This window comes from Bos javanicus, chromosome 20 (assembly GCF_032452875.1).
Source record: "Bos javanicus breed banteng chromosome 20, ARS-OSU_banteng_1.0, whole genome shotgun sequence".
In the NCBI taxonomy this organism is placed as follows: Eukaryota; Metazoa; Chordata; class Mammalia; order Artiodactyla; family Bovidae; genus Bos; species Bos javanicus.
In genome coordinates this window covers 46,702,972-46,721,634 of record NC_083887.1, presented here as the reverse complement: position 1 = coordinate 46,721,634, position 18,663 = coordinate 46,702,972, and positions in this window count along the sequence as shown.

Below are 18,663 nucleotides of genomic sequence, written 5' to 3'. Positions count from 1 at the left end.
TTTACAGTCTGAGCCTCCAGGGAAGTCTTGGCGTCTATATTCAGTTTCAAATTTTGTTTCAGTCATAGCATCAATCCCACTTCTCAATTTTCCCAATGTATATTTGGTGACTGTGGTTTTTTTTTTTTTTCTTTTTCTCCCAGGATTGTATATTTTTATGGATATGATTTAATCAGAATGTGTTTCTAGTAAGAGTATTGCTCATCCTCATCATCTCATTCTTTCATTTACAGGAAGTCAATTACCAAATCCTATGCATGCTTTGTGAGAGTCAGTTTCTAGGCAGGCTGATAAGAAGTCGAGTTTCCTGAGGAGGAGAAAGGGGTCTAGGGCTCTCAAGGAGGATAAAAGGACAAACGTTTTTTTTTCTCTGCATTCCTTAGTCTAAATTACATAAAACATTTTTTTTTTCTTTAAGCCTAGAACTGATGATTACACAACAAACAACTCAGTTTAAACTCTGTACTAAGGATTATAGAACAACAATGTATCCTGCTTGAGGACAGTTTCTCCTTGCTGAAAACCTTCTGACTAATCCTGTTATCTTAAAATTTATATTATGGGAATGGGTCTGATAAGATCTTTCTATTGTTAAGTTCTGATCCTGTTATCTTCAAAAGTAAATTGTGGGAGTGGGTCTGTAAAATTTTTACAACCCTGAGACATTCTTTTGATTTATTGTAATAACCAATTTAAAAAGTATACAATTCCCTTGCTTAGGCTACCAAGGGGGCACTATCCGTCCCCCTTCTGATGTCCATGTCAGAAGCTTTCCCTGTCCCTTTTCATACTTTAATAAAACTCTGCTATACAGAAGCTCTTGAGTGATCAAGGCTGGTCCCTGGTCCCAAAGCTAAATCTTCTTTGGAGATCATGAATCCAACACAGTTCACCATAAGCTATCAGTTTAAAGAATTCCCCCAATGTAATTGACAGGACAAGGGCTCTGAAATTAAATAATAGCAAAGTAATTTAGAAGTATGTAGGATTGCATCTTCAAAGTGTCACTATGCAACAATAATTTTGTGTTGAGAACTGATAAATTCAGTTGTTCACAAAGAAATAAAATGTTACTACATGTCTGAGTTTTTCTCTATGACTCTGAAGAAAACAAGTAACTATCCCAAGCACTTTCCATCTGTCTGCTCTGTGTGTGCTCAGTCACTGTGTCTGACTCTTTGTGACCTCATCGACTATTGACTTTGACCTGAGAACATGATCTTTCCCCATTTACGAAGGTGGAATAGATATGAACTTCTGGATACCTGAGTATAATACTAGCTGTTGTTTTTGAGCTACTTGTATGTAATTCTTTCATAGCAATTCAAACCACTGCTGTTATATATTTACTCAGTACTTATGAGAGTTTGCAAGTTCTTTAAACTACAGAAATGAGCAAATTGTATCCAAAAGAATCTGAAAATGGTGTCAAGTTGGAATTATCAGAAATATAGTACACCAGCCAAAGATGAAACACCGAAGACTTTAATAGAGTTAATTATATGTCTATACTTATGCTTCTTTAACAGCTTAACATTTTTAAAAAATTGGTAACGATGACAGTATGTATATTTTCACACTGAGAATATTTCTGCTAAGAACAACCATACAAGATTATAACAGAAAAATGCATATTTCCTCCTAGATTGTAGACCAGATGCGGATATATAAGAAGGAAAAAGAAAACTCTAAATATAATGATAAATTATATCTGAAGCATTAGTAAAACATGACTGGTGTACCTCAGTTAGGGTTTATTCTATTACAGATTTATGTAGTTTAAATTTTATAACATAATTGTCCTTCCAATATTAATATTTTATTTTTATTCCTCAATAAGTGGAGAGTTGAATTAAAAGAAAAAATCAAGATGGAAATCAGTTCAGTTCAGTTCAGTTGCTCAGTTGTGTCCAACTCTTTGTGACCTCATGGACCGCAACACACAAGGCTTCCCTGTCCATCATCAAGTCCTGGAGTTTACTCAAACTCGTGTCCACTGAGTCAGTGATGCCATCTAACCAGCTCATTCTCTGGAGTCCCCTTCTCTTCCTGCCTTCAGTCTTTCCCAGCATCAGGGTATTTTCAAAAGAATCAGTTCTTCGCATCAGGTGGCCAAAGTACTGGAGCTTCAGCTTCAGCATCAGTCCTTCTAATGAATATTCAAGACAGATTTCCTTTAGGATGGACTGGTTGGATCTCTTTGCAGTACAAGGGACTCTCAAGAGTTTTCTCCAACACCACAGTTCAAGGCATCAAATCTTCAGTGCTCAGTTTTCTGTATAGTCCAACTCTCACATCCATACATGTGACTGGAAAAAACATAACATTGACTAGATGGAACTTTATTGGCAAAGAAATATCTCTGCTTTTAATATGCTGTCTTGGTTGGTCATAACTTTTCTCCTAAGGAGTAAGTGTCTTTTAATTTCATGGCTGCAATCACCATCTGCAGTGATTTTGGAGCTCAAAAAATAAATCCACTGTTTCTCCATCTATTTGCCATGAAGTGATGGGACCTGATGCTATGATCTTAGTTTTCTGAATGTTGAGCTTTAAGCCAAATTTTTCACTCTCCTCTTTTACTTTCATCAAGAGGCTCTTAGTTCTTCTTCACTTTCTGCCATAAGGGTGGTGTCATCTGCATATCTGAGGTTATTGATGTTTCATCCAGCAATCTTGATTCCAGTTTGTTCTTCATCCAGCCCAGCATTTCTCATTCTGTACTCTGCATATAAGTTAAATAAGCAGGGTGACAATATACAGCTTGACATACTCCTTTCCTGATTTGGAACCAGTCTGTTGTTCCATGTCCAGTTCTAGTTGTTGCTTCTTGACCTGCAAACAGATTTCTCAAGAGGCAGGTCAGGTGGTCTGGTATGCCCATCTCTTTCAGAATTTTCCACAGTTTATTGTGATCCACACAGTCAAAGGCTTTGGCTTAGTCAATGAATCAGAAGTAGATGCTTTTCTGGAACTCTCTTGCTGTTTCAATGATCCAACAGATGTTGACGATGTGATCTCTGGCTTCTTTGGCTTTTCTAAAACCAGCTTGAACATCTGGAATTTCACGGTTCACCTACTGTTGAAGCCTGGCTTAGAGAATTTTGAGCATTACTTTACTAGCATGTGAGATGAGTGCAATTATGCAGTAGATTGAACATTCTTTGGCATTGCCTTTCTTTGGGATTGGAATGAAAACTGCCCTTTTCCAGTCCTGTGGCCACTACTGAGTTTTCCAAAATATGCTGGCATATTGAGTGCAGCACTTTAACAGCATCACCTTTTAGGAATTGAAACAGTTCAACTGGAATCCCATCATCTCCACAAGTGTTCGTAGTGATGTTTCCCAAGGCCCACTTGACTTCACATTCTAGGATATCTGGCTCTGGGTGAGTGATCATACCATCGTAATTCTGGGTCATGAAGACCTTTTTGGTATAGGTTTTCTGTGTATTTTTGCCACCTCTTCTTAATATCTTCTGCTCTGTTAGGTCCATACCATTTCTGTCCTTTATTGAGCCCATCTTTGCATGAAATGTTCCCTTGGTATCTCTAATTTTCTTGAAGTGATCTCTAGTCTTTCCCAGTCTATTGTTTTCCTCTATTTCTTTGCACTGATCACTGAGGAAGGCTTTCTTATCTCTCCTTCCCATTCCTTGGAAATCTATGTTCAAATGAGTGTATTTTTCCTTTTGTCCTTTGCTTTTCACTTCTTTTCTTTTCACAGCTATTTCTAAGGCCTTCTCAGACTGCCATTTTGCTTTTGTGCTTTTCCTTTTTGGGGGGATGATCTTTCTCCCTGTCTCCTCTACAATGTCACAAACCTCTGACCATAGTTCATCAAGCACTCTGTCTATCAGATCCAGCCCCTTAAATCTATTTCTCACTTCCACTGTATAATCATAAGGGATTTGATTGAGGTCATACCTGAATGGTCTAGTGGTTTTTCCCTACTTTCTTTAAGTCTGAATTTGGTAATGAGTTCATGATCTGAGCCAAAGTAAGCCCCAGTCTTGTTTTTGCTGACTGTATAGAGCTTCTCCAACTTTGGCTGCAATGAACATACTCAATCTGTTTTCGGTGTTGACCATTTTGTAGCACTTGGATGCAATCTCAAAAATGACAGGATAATCTCTGTTCATTTCCAAGACAAACCATTCAATATCACAGTAATCCAAGTCTGTGCCCTGACCAGTAATGCTGAAGAAGCTGAAGTTGAATGGTTCAATGAAGACATACAAGACCTTCTAGAACTAACACCCCTCAAAAATGTCCCTTTCATTATAGGGGACTGGAATTCAAAATTAGGAAGTCAAGAGACACCTGGAGTAACATTCAAATTTGGCCTTAGAGTACAAAATAAAGCAGGACAAAGGCTAACAGGATTCTGCCAAGAGAATGCACTGGTCATAGCAAACACCATCTTTCAACAACACAAGAGAAGACTCTACACATGCACATTACCAGATGTCAAGATAGAAATAGCAAAATACATATTTCTAAGTACCAAACATGGAGCAGGACATGGCAACTCACTCCAATATTCTTGCCTGGAGAATCCTTTGGATGGAGGAACATGGCAGGCTACATACAGTCCATGGGGTTGCAAGAGTCAGGCATGACTGAGCGATTAACACACACAAGTGCCAAACAAAAAGTATTGTGTTGGACAAAATTTATATGAAAAATAACTAATTAAATATGCCTTCTATTTAGGACTAATTAGTGTGAATGTTAAAACACTTCATCCTTTAAATGTTTTATGCAATATTACTTTAAAAAGTAATCTTAAAGTTATGTAAAATTGGGGAAATGTGTTAAGCACTAATTTGCAAAATAGAATTAAATTGACATGGTTTCTGAATTTCTATCACTTATTCCTAAATTTAACTAGTTCCACTGTTCTTATTATGTAATTAAAGGGATGTGTTCTCACAGCATCACATTTTGTGACTGATGACATTTCATTTGTGTTCACTAAAATTTTTGTTGTTCCCTTCTAAGTTCCCTAAAAAGGGCTGATTCTTGTGTTTGTGCTGTACATAAAATTATTTTCTTAAAATCACTGAATGGATAGGTTGTCATTTCATTTCACAAGTATGTAAGGTTCATCTATGGCAAGGTAAAACATAAAAGAGACAATATTATAGTGTTTATGTGGTAAATGACATAAAGTGTATCAACGTAGAAAAATCCTATTTAAAAAACACAGGAAAACAGTGATATTTTAGGACAACATAAGATGAGAGGAACATCACTGCCCCCAAGTGCCTGACTGGAGATTATTGATGATAATGTCTCCTGGGGATAAGAAGTCACTGTGCAGCTCCACCTTGTTTATGCTCATGCAGAATTATTTCATTATACCATTTCTTGCCATTGTCAGGATTTGGTGAATTAGTAAGTCTTACTGTATAATATTGACACCTCTAACATGGATTTTTTTTTAATTGTTATCTAGTTTTTATTATGAGAACATTAAAGATATAAATCAGCAGCTTGTCATTCTGAATTCACCAGTGTCCTATTTGCCCACATCTGTTGTTTTAAGAAAAAAATCTACTAAATAAATATTGAGATCCAATCTCAGTTTCATTACTGAAAGCTTGACCCTCTGAAGGTTATGTAAATAGAAGAGACCCATTTTAAAATTATATTTAATTCTATATCACAATTATATGATGAATATATGATTATCATTTGGTTGTTTAGAGCAATCATTCTTAGCAAACAGGTCACTATTAATGGAAGTTTTCTACCTCCTAATCTCCAACATGAATGTATGACATGAGTGTTGGACATATGGTCTAATTATATGGCTGTCTACTCCCATTGATGTCTTGTTTAATCATAATTTAGTAACTTTAGGAGTATAAGTTTTTATAGTACTTGTAGAAGAGACTAATGGAGAAGGCAATGGCAACCCACTCCAGTACTCTTGCCTGGAAAATCCCATGGATGGAGGAATCTGGTAGGCTGCAGTCCATGGGGTCGCAAAGAGTCAGACAGGACTGAGCGACTTCACTTTCACTTTTCACTTCCATGCATTGGAGAAGGAAATGGCAACCCCCTCCAGTGTTCTTGCTTGGAGAATCCCAGAGACAGTGGAGCCTGATGGGCTGCTGTCTATGCAGTCGCACAGAGTCAGACACGACTGAAGTGACTTAGCAGCAGCAGCAGCAGAAGAGACTCAAGGTAAAATATTAGCAGTTCAATACTTTAATGTACCGTCTCTAACTACTAACAGTGAGTTGGTACCTGTTTCCCATATCGGATTACTTTACTTGGGATAAGAGAAATTTCATTTTTAAAAGTTAATCATAAGAAGCACCATAAAATTAAAAAAAAAAAGAGTCTAGTTCTTAGTTTAGAACTTATTATTTACTATATGAAACAGTAAACACCACTTGACTAATTTGAACTTTGATTATGCTGAAGATGCCATTTCTGACTTGTTAATTTGCAAGTATCGAATTTTGTTGCACTAAGTCACGGCTGACTCTTTCGTGACCCCATGGACTGCAGCCCACCAAGTTCCTCTGTCCATGGAATTTCCCAGGCAAGAATACTGGAGTTGGTTGCCATTTCCTACTCCAGGGGGTCTTCCCAAGCCAAGGATCAAACACACATCCCCTGCATTGGCAGGTGGATTCTTTGCCACTGAGCCACCTGGGAAGCCCAATCATTGAACACTGTAGCACATTATGTTGATAAAACTATGAGGAAACTATGAGGAAAAGGAATCCATTGTCAGAGTCCAAAATAGTATAAATCCTATGGGGGAAAAATTGGAAACATCTGAAAAAATTCCATATGCATTTATTCTCTGAACCAAGCTGTAGAACAGTATCCCCACAAGTCGGAAACAATGTATGTGCAAAGCTGTTTATTAAAGCATTATTCATAGAATTATCCAGTGCCTAACTATAGCATGATTGGATAAGCACAGGTTAAAGTTTAATGAGAATACTAAAAATTGTCTAAATATTTAATTTTTATATAATTTTACATAGATGTTACATAATCAAATATAAAATTTCACTAAAAGGGAAAAATTAGGCTGAATTGAATATGATTAAATAAAAAGAAGCCAAATAAACTGAAATGTGTATCAAAATAAAGCATATAACCATTTAGATAAAAATATTATTTTAAGTAACTTGGAACATAGGGTTCTGACTATGCATCTTTTATATATATATCCTAAATACAAAAATTTCTATTACTTGACAGTTTTACTATAGTTGTAGTAATCACATTGAAATTTTGAAAGTAATATATATATACATAACATACAAATGTATATGTATTTCAATATATAATTGATGTTATATAATTGTATATAATATATGTAATGCATTTCAGTAAATAAGAATCAACATTGACATTGTTCTTACAGTTAATAGATAAGCACAAAATAAAATTAAATAATTAGGAAGTCCTGTGATTTGAATTGTGTGTTAACATAAACACATATTCCCAGCTTTGTACACTGAAAAGATTTAACATCAATGATACTCCACTAATACTTGAAGGGTTAGCATTGAGGTCTTTTTGTTTCAATACTGTTGCCTTTAAATACCATCCGGTTTAACACTTTGTATTTAATCATCGTTACCTATTACAAGCTTCCCTGGTGCCTCAGATGGTAAAGTGTCTGCCTGCAACGCGGGAGACCGGGATCCTGGGTTGGGAAGATCCCCTGGTGAAGGAAATGGCAACCCACTCCAGTACTCTTGCCTGGAAAATCCCATGGACGGAAGAGCCTGGTGGGCTGCAGTCCATGGGGTCACAAAGAGTTGGACACGACTGAAACGACTTAGCAGCAGCAGCAGCGATATGACTTACTGTGTATTGTCTTAACACACATAAATGGAAGAAAAGACCTCTAAATGTTATGAAAAATCATCTCTAAGTTTAAGACAAACTGTCATTTTGTGCCTTCAGATATAACATGGTATGAAGTAGAAATGCTTACTTATGAAGACTTCTTGCTAGAAATTTATCCTGAAATGTAAACAGGTTCCTAGAGCTAATTTAGATTTTACAGAGAGTAGAATAACATGTCGGAGAAGGCAATGGCACCCCACTCCAGTACTCTTGCCTGGAAAATCCCATGGACGGAGGAGCCTGGTGGGCTCCAGTCCATGGGGTCTCGAAGAGTCGGACACGCCTGGGCGACTTCACTTTCACTTTTCATTTTCCTGCATTGGAGAAGGAAGTGGCAACCCACTCCAGTGTTCTTGCCTGGAGAGTCCCAGGGATGGGGGATCCTGGTTGGCTACCATCTATGGGGTCGCACAGAGTCGGACACGACTGAAGTGACTTCGCAGTAGCAGCAGCAGAACATGTTAAATGATACCATGAGAAGACAATTAAACAAATCAAGAACCTATTATCGATTCTACATGAAAACTGACTTGATTCCTTCACAAAATTAATGTTGTTTTTTTGGAAAAATATTGGGTTCGATGTTCAGAATGACTTAAAAAGCATAGCAAAAATATGTAACAAGGAAAGCTTGATTAAATCTCAATTTGAAGAAGAAAGTGGCTATGACCTATTTTTGAGGCATCTGATTATAAACTATGCATTTTTGGATTGTTGTCTTTAATCTTAGAAAAGATAATGGTATTTGTTCCTGTGTAAGAAAAAGTTTTAGAGAGAGCAGGTAAATGTGACAAAATATTATCAAATTTCTGTATGTTTAAGCATTTTAAAATGAAAAAAATTAAAAATAATTTTTACTATTTCAGATATTTGACTTGGAATTTATGGCTTTAATTTTTCTGTGGAAATGAAATTCAAATGTATCATTTAGGCCTGCAGGATCAAAATCCATCTCAACAGACCTGTGAAGATAGGTTCACAATGCAAAGGATGCTAAGTTTTTTCTCATATTTTATGTGAATGAAAGTGAAATGCATTCAAGTAATCAGAATATGAGGCTAATAAATTAATACATTCTGCATTGACACAACAATTGATTACTAATATTTTCAACAACTCAGGTTTTCAAAATCAAATACAAAATTATTCTTAAAAAATTCTTAATCTTGTCACAGTTATTTATAAGCAGTGTACATGTACTAAAATATATTACAATGCTATTTTGAAAGGCATATGATAAGAAAAAATGTAATATGCTTCACTGATGTGGAATAACCAAGGAAAACATACATTAATCATGATATTACTATGTCTAGTATTAGATTGTGAGGGCAAATTAATTTGAGACAATGAGTATACTTTTATTATACAAGTATGATATTCCACCAACAAAGTACATCAGAGAATGATTTGTCAGGTTAATTCTGAACTGTTCCTTTTATATAATTTAATCTTTAAAAGTCATAAGGATAAGGGCACCTTTATTATGTGTAAAGCCCAGCTAGATTTTTTTGCTTCTGTGGCTTAGAATTCTGTTTCTCAATTCAAGTTCAAATCAGTTCTGACAGGGAATGTCATCCATTCTGTCTTATCGCCACTATAGTAAATCAATGTCAAAGGAAATTTTTTTTCAGTACCCCACATTGATCAAATATAGTGTATAGATTTCATAGTTTATTTTTCTCCAGATGTTTTGTCTCTTTTGCATGCAAATCGTTTCTTTTTCTGACAGTATATGGCTTCACTAACTGAGTGAATTTAGCTTACTAGTATAGAATAAAGTGTTAGCTGGCAGGCATGAAAAAAATCTATTTATAAAAGCTAAAATGGTTTTAACAAGTATAATATATTGTTATCCTCTGCCATTTCAGATTAGAATCCATTTTTAGAGTATAAATCATTCAACTTTGACTTGTCTCTAAGTATGGTCATTTAAGGGAGTTTGAAAGCTCCTGCTGCCTTCTACATTTTCTCCTACTTAATGGTTTCTCCCAAGATGGAAAAAGTAATCTGACTGGGTGGGATTCTAAAAAATATATATTTTTAATAGAAAGTGGTGCATAATAGGGCTTCCTCGGTGGCTCAGCTAGTAAAGAATCTGCCTGCAATGCAGGATACCTGGGTTGGGAAGATCCCTTGGAAAAGGGGCCAGCTACCCACTTCAGTATTCTGGACTGGAGAAGTCCATGGACTGTGTGGTCCATGGGATTGCAAAGTGTTGCCCAAGACTGAGTGATTGCATAAGAAGTTGCATACAAGTGTGTGATAAAATTTAACCATCAGATATTAATAATTATCAATATATTGAATACAATGGAAAAATTTTCCACTTTCAACAGTTTCAACAGTGATGGAATCTCTTACATCAGAACAATGTGCCCATTTCTCAGTACAATAATTAAAATGTATATAATATTTATTTTAAAATGCATATTATAATTATAAAAGGCATTGTGTAGTGCTAGTTGCTCAGTCATGTTTGACTCTTTGTGACCCCATGGACTGAAGGCTACCATGCTCTTCTGTCCATGGGATTCCCCAGGCAAAAAACTGGAGTGGGTTGCCATTTCCTACTCCAGGGAGTCTTCCAAAGCCACTGACTGAACTCAGGTCTCCTGCATTGCAGACCAATTTCTTACCATCTTAACCACCAGGTAAGCCCAGGTGCCACTACAAGAAACATGGGTTTGATCCCTGGGTTGGGAAGATCCCCTGGAGTAGGAAATGGCAGGCCTCCCATATTCTTGCCTGGGAAATCCCATGGACAGAGGAGCCTGGTGGCTACAGTCCACTGGGTCACAAAGAGTCTTACATGAATAACTGACTAATACTAAACAGCAAAATTGTGCCAGGTGGGAAGTCTGTTCATTGGAAACTTAGGAACCAAGCCTGACAGTACTGCCATCAGCTACAATGTTCATTTCTGTTCACTGCGAGAAAAACATGGAGGTCTCAAGTCACCAATGAAATATGCTGGCCCAGAAAAGATCCATGGTATTTCTGTTCACAGTCTACTGGCCTGAATGGTTATATTTATCCTCCCTGTACTCAATTCTATCCTGTGCCTAGTTTAGAACCACAGATATCTGACTAATGCTAGTGATTATCTTGAGGAAACAGTTTAGCGATTTATAGTAACTGCTGTAGAGAAAAAAAAAGAGCTGACAAGGGAAGTACAGTATTAGAGCAGACAATCTCCACTTCCTAACATGAATCTACAAGGTTATCACTTCTTGGAAGCTTGGTAAAAGAATAGAAAAAGGATTCATTTAGAAGTATCTAGAGGAAGGATTGGAAATGAATGCAAATGGCATATGTTTGTGTTTTTTTTTTTTTTTTTTCCACCCCCACCCCCTGCCAGAGGTCTTGCAAAGAGAAGATTATGGTGGAAGGAAGTTCACTATATTTTAATGGAGGCATTAGAAGTGTTAAATTATGTTTGGTAGAACATAGATGAAAGTGAACAAGAAGCCAGGCTTCAACAGTATGTGAACCGTGAACTTCCAGATGTTCAAGCTGGATTTAGAAAAGGCAGAATAACCAGAGATCAAATTGCCAATAACTACTGGATCATCAAAAAAGCAAGAGAATTCCAGAAAAATATCTACTTCTGCTTTATTGACTATGCCAAAGTCTTTGACTCTGTAGACCACAACAAACTCTGGAAAATTCTTAAAGAGATGGGAATACCAGATCACCTGACATGTCTCTTGAGAAATCTGTATGCAGATCAGGAAGCAATAGTTAGAACTGGACATGGAACAACAGACTGGTTCCAAATAGGAAAAGGAGTACATCAAGGCTGTATATTGTCACCCTGTTTATTTAACTTATATGCAGAGTACATCATGAGAAACGCTGGGCTGGATGAAGCACAAACTGGAATCATGATTGCTGGGAGAAATATCAATAACCTCAGATATGCAGATGACACCACCCTTATGACAGAAAGTGATTAAGAACTAAAGAGACTCTTGATAAAAGTCAAAGAAGAGAGTGAAAAAGTTGGCTTAAAGCTCAATATTCAGAAAACTAAGATCATGGCATCTGGTCCCATCACTTCATGGCAAATACATGGGGAAACAATGGAAACAGTAACAGAATTTATTTTTGGGGGGCTCCAAAATCACTGCAGATGGTGACTGCAGCCATTGAAATTAAAAGATGCTTACTCCTTGGAGTAAAAGTTACGACCAACCTAGATAGCATATTAAAAAGCAGAGACATTACTTTGCCAACAAAGGTCCATCTAGTTAAAGCTATGGTTTTTCCAGTCACATGTATGGATGTGAGAGTTGGACTATAAAGAAAACTGAGCGCTGAAGAATTGATGCTTTTGAACTGTGATGTTGGAGAAGACTCTTGAGAGTCCCTTGGACTGCAAGGAGGTCCAACCAGTCCATCCTAAAGGAGATCAGTCCTGGGTGTTCATTGGAAGGACTGATGCTAAAGCTGAAACTCCAATACTTTGGCCACCTGACATGAAGAGCTGACTCATTTGAAAAGACCCTCATGGTGGAAAAGATCAAAGGCAGGAGGAAAAGGGGACGACAGAAGATAAGACGGTTGGATGGCATCACTGACTCAATGGACATGAGTTTGAATAAACTCCAGGAGTTGGTGATGGACAAGGAGGCCTGGCGTGCTGCAATCCATGAGGTCTCAGAGTTGGACATGACTGAATGACTGAACTTAACTGAATTTGGATTAGAGCAATTAGAAAGTTCTAGGGATAAGGAGGTTATTTGAGTATTTCTAAAATTTCCCAAATAGGCCATAATCTGTATGATAAATTATTCCTCACTTCCTAAGAAATGTTACTCAGAATTGAAGTTAACTAAATTAGCTGAAAATTCTAATAAATTTTAATGTTAGGTTATTCAAACCTAATTGTGAACAGTTGCTAGAACTCAGTGATTCCCTTACAATGTCCCTGTCAATGTAAACCAAATCTGTAGCCTGAAGCCTTTCATAAACTCAGTCACAGGATACTTGTCCTACAAGATTCTTTGCAGTTTTAAAAATTATTTTTGTTTGACCCTTCTATTTTTAATATTTTATGTTATTTTTTTTGGGGGGGAGTGGGCTTTTCTTTTTTTTTTTTTATTTAATTTTAATTAAAAAAAAATTATACATGTGTTCCCCATCCTGAACCCTCCTCCCTCCTCCCTCCCCATACCATCCCTCTGGGTCGTCCCAGTGCACCAGCCCCAAGCATCCAGCATCGTGCATTGAACCTGGACTGGCATCTCGTTTCATACATGACATTTCACATGTTTGTTATTGGAATATAATTGCTTTACAATGTTGTATTAGTTTCTGCTGTATAATTAAGTGACCAGACATGAAAAGTGAAAGTGAAGCCACTCAGTCGTGTCCAACTCTTGGTGACCCCATGGCCTGTAGCCTGCCAGGCTCCTCCGTCATTGGATTTTCCAGGCAAGAACTCTGGAGTTGCCCTTTCCTTCTCCAGGAGATCTTTCTGACCCAGGGATAGAACTTGGGTTTCCTGAATTGCAGGTAGACTCTTTACTGTTTGAGCACAATGTTGTATTAGTTTCTGCTGTACAATGAGGAATGTACATATGTGTATGTATATCTTTCCCTCTTGGACCTCCTGTATTATTCATTATTTTGCCAGTCGTTCTTCCTAAAACAGTAGCCTCAAGTGTTGATCACTAACTGGGGTTTTGAACATACTGGTGATATTAGGTTTTGGTTCCAGAGAATTGAACTCTAACTTATTTCCACAGGGCTTCCCAGGTGGTGCCATTGGTAAAGAATCTGCCTGCCAATGCAGGAGACTAAAAGAGAAGAGCATGGCAACTCACTCCAGAATTCTTGCCTGGAAAATCCCATGGACAGAGGGGCCTGATGGGCTATAGTCCATAGGCTCACAAAGAGGACACCACTGAAGTGACTTAGCCGGCATACTCACATTTCCATTTCCTAGTACAGTGTCTGTGGCTAGTTTGCCTCCTGCGTTTCTCACCTGAATAGTCTAAGGCTTTTCTTCATGACTTAAAATCATGTCCCTGGTTCTGAATAGGTTTCTGAATTACACTTTAGATTTATATCTAACTTGCTATTTGATTTGCTTCTTTCTCTGGTCAGCCTCTCAAACTGCTCCTTTCCCTTCATTCCTTGTCAAACTCAATCCCTGTTCTTTGTTACACCACATTGACTTTTATCAGACTTAAACGTTTATCTCACAAAGCAGTCATTCAACACATATATGTTTCAAAAACTATGTTTTAAACCTCAAAGTAACTTCTCAACTATAAGTAAAAAAAATATCCTTAATATAGTTTCATTATTAAAGGAAAGGAAAGCTTATGCAAATTTAATGTATAACAGTGACTAATGACAGTTGAATAAGAAAAAAAATAACCATTGTATCATATATTTACCTTAAATACTGTTTTGTTTTTCTCTAAAATAGTACTTTCAATGTACTTCCAGAATACTGTATCCTAAATTAATGTCTCAAATATAAAATATGGCAGTTATTTTTGTTTGGTTTTATATTTTTAACTTTAACTTTATTTTCTATATTTTCTCAGATCTCTCTCTGTGTGTTTTTTAAAAATAGCACTAACACACCACTAAGTATATGTTTACATGGGACTGATTGGTTACTAAATTTTTTTATTTATTATAGCACTTATTTGGGAGTTAAAAAAATGTACTCACATTGTTTTTTTATATAATTTAACGCTTCAAAAATACTGTAGTTCACAAGTATTGTGATGATTACAGTAAAGATGATAATATTTTAAAATTAGACACTCCCATGTGCATATAGTTTAAATGCCATTTATTTTGTACATGAGTTTTTATTGTTGCATTTTTTAATTTTTTTTTTAAATTTGAGAAATTGCATTTCAAAGTTGCCATAAACACAGAAAAATATAACATTCGTATCATCTGATTTCTTGTTCTAAGTCACATAATTCACACAAATTTCAGTTTTGGGGCTTTATAATAGAAGATACTATTTGTGAGATTATCAAATGATTGGTATACAAAAACCAGTAATAATTTCTAAGCTATAAATAAGTAAAGGAAAATAAACCTATATAAACTTATTGTTTACAGTATTCTAAATCATCTGTTCTTCAACTAATTATATATAATGACAAAAATTCACAAATATTTAGTATTACTGAGCACAGTGGTGTTGTGTGGAAAAGCTCTATATTAATCATTTATTTCAAGTAACACCACAGTAAGTATATATCTAGAGAAAATCTCCTTTCTCCAGGTTGAAGGATTGGTTTGATTTCTGATTATACCTAAGTATTTTCTGCTACTTGTTTTTTAAAAATAACTTTGTTTAATACATGATATTATACATGTTTCAATGCCATTCTCCCAAATCTCCCCACCCTCTCCCTCTCCCACAGAGTCCATAAGACTGATCTATACATCAGTGTCTCTTTTGCTGTCTCGTACACAGGGTTATTGGTACCATCTTTCTAAATTCCATATATATGCGTTAGTATACTATATTGGTGTTTTTTTCTGGCTTACTTCACTCTGTATAATAGATTCCAGTTTCATCCATCTCATTAGAACTGATTCAAATGTATTCTTTTTAATAGCTGAGTAATACTCCATTGTGTATATGTACCACAGCTTTCTTATCCATTCATCTGCTGATGGGCATCTAGGTTGCTTCCATGTCCTGGCTATTATAAACAGTGCTGCGATGAACATTGGGGTACACGTGTCTCTTTCCCTTCTGGTTTCCTCCGTGTGTATGCCTTCGATGCACGATACTGGATGCTTGGGGCTGGTGCACTGGGACGACCCAGAGGGAGGGTATGGGGAGGGAGGAGGGAGGAGAGTTCAGGATGGGGAACACAGGTATACCTGTGGCGGATTCATTTCGATATTTGGCAAAACTAATACAATATTGTAAAGTTTAAAAATAAAATAAAATTTAAAAAAAAAAGATGAGAAAAAAAATAACTTTGTTACTATTTATAAATTGGATTTATAGGTACTGTATAATTCTCTTTTGAAAATACCTACCTATATTCAGGAGATAAAAACACTAATGTGAATCCAAATGAACTAATAAAAAACTTCAAGATCTATTGTTACCTTTTGAAAAATACCAAGATATCAATAGATTTGATTCAGAAAAATTATTAATAGAATAGTTGAAAGGAGGAACTCAATAACATATCTCTATCCATAAATTTATGATTTTAGTATTTTATACATAGAGGAATTGAAAGTTGCCCAACTAAATGATAACAGTGATTTTCTTGAAATGAGGAAGCAGAATAGGCAGGAGGTAATTTTTTTTTAAATTTTATTATCAGTATTTTTATATTGTGAATAAATTGTTGGAGTTACTTAAACATAGCTTTCGAACTTTTTGTAGAAATTTTTTCCCATTAATAGTTATTTAGGGACATAAAATACAATTTCAAAATTTTCTTATTAGATAACATAACCTATATTGGTAATTTCTTGGAAAAATAGAAAGATTTATTTATTTAGGATCATATTTAGCACAGAATAAAATTTCTTACATGATCTTCATATGTTTAATTATTCTTTTCAAAAATACTGTGATAGAAGGTAATCAATAACTCTAGGAATATTCAATTATTCTTCCATTTGATCCTCTTGAAAAGAAAAATAGAAAGATTTATTTATTTAGGATCATATTTAGCACAGAATAAAATTTCTTACATGATCTTCTTTTTAAAAATATGTTTAATGAGAAATATTCTTTTCAAAAATACTGTGATAGAAGGTAATCAATAACTCTAGGAACCCTAGCCTACTACTTTGTCAATTATTCTTCCATTTGATCCTCTTGAAAAGATATTTTTTTTTTTTTTAAGATATTTTTTTCTTCAATAATCCTGCATGAAGGTAACTTCAGTATTCCCCTTAGTAAAATAACCTCTTTAATACCTCTTTTTTTCTTAACTACAGAGTATGTAAGGGAAAATTGAATGTACTGAAAATATAATTCATGTCATAGGGTTTTGTAGTTCAACACAGATGAGACATGGTTAAGTAGTATTAAATGATTTCTCTCTACCAAGAAATATTTTCTACTTTTTATTGCTTCACATTGTGTAAGTTTTTTAATCAATAATTATTAAGCTTTGTTGGCTTTAGGTCTTCAAGTTAGCTTTGTTTTAATTACAAATAAATGTTATACTGTATACTTTACAAAATAAATATTTAAGTAGAAGAACTTGTCAAAGCATCTCAGACTACATCTGCACACAATTCCTCAGTATACAACTAACTGTGCTCTTCTTGCATAATCATCTGATTACTGAACTATATGCAAACAAATAAAAAACAATTGATACATTATATTTAGCAACATGTTTGATGCAGAGGCTAAATACTCTTATTTTCAAAAAATGTGCTTGAATAGATTGAACAAGTTAATGTTTGAATCTAGGATTTCACATTAAACAAGATATCAAAAGGTACATTTCCTAATTTTTATTACTCTAATGAAAGGTTAGTTTCTAAGACATAAAAATTACTGAAATAACTCAAATACTTAAAAGCCACCTAAAGCGTCCACATCAAAATATATATCATAGTAACAGAGTGAGGGAGCTATTATCTGCATCTTGAGGAAACGAGAACATTTAACATTTCGATCCATAATTTTAAGTCTATCAAGATTTCGTGCAAAATTTAGTTCTCCTCTTTACAACGTCTAATTATTTTGCTAGTGTTGATAATTGTATTGATAACAAGGAAGCATTTACAGCTCTGTCAGGTAAATACAGTGTGTGAAAAGACCTATGAGAAATATTTTTTAAAATTGGGAAAAAAAAGAAGTACTTTAAGAACTGCTACCCAAATCAAATGTATCTTCTACTATACTGAAATACATTTCTTTTACATACATCTATCAGGTATAATCCTGGAGTAGGGCATGGCAATCCACTCCAGTGTTCTTGCCTGAAGAATCCCACGGACAGAGGAGCCTAGCTGGCTACAGTCCGTACTGTTGCACAGAATCAGACATAACTGAAGCGACTTGCAAGCAAGCAAGCATCAGGTGTAATGTCAGTTAAAGCATTGTTTATGATAGCTACAACTCCTCCTTCAGAGTTTCAGAGACACTAGAGAATTTTCTTTTAGTGCCCCCAATATATGTTTCCTTTCCCTGATGATTGTTTATTTCCAGAAATCTCATGAATCAAGAGATCTTGAAAGATGTGTATCTTTTTGAAATTAGAAAATCTTTAATAAATTACATAAATTCTATCACCTTATGAAATCAGCATTCAATGACTGTAGACCCTGAGAGAAGGAATATAGTATCTCCAAGAGGACAGTCTCTAGCCTGCTTGTTCAATGATGGACCTCAGTAGTAAGACTGAATGACATGCAGTAAATTATCAATGGATATTTTTGAATGATATGTGTAATGAAATAAGAAGAAATATTGGAGAAGCAAAAATATTATAAAAGGTGTTTATCATGAGAAATATCTCTATGAGAATACAATGTTACTATATAAATAAAAATTGGTTCAATTAACAAATTTAACAAAAGTTAAATATTGAAGTAAATTGGAAAAGAGAAATATAATTTAATATACATAAGTTAATATCATTGTTTCATGTTGAAGAGAACTGGAGATAATATGTAAATTGCAACTTGTAATTAGTGGCATAAAAATAAAAAACAGTAAGAATAAAAAATAAAGCCATTTTTATTTTCAAAACATTTTAGTTGGAAAAAACAGTGAATTATAATTTATTATTGAAA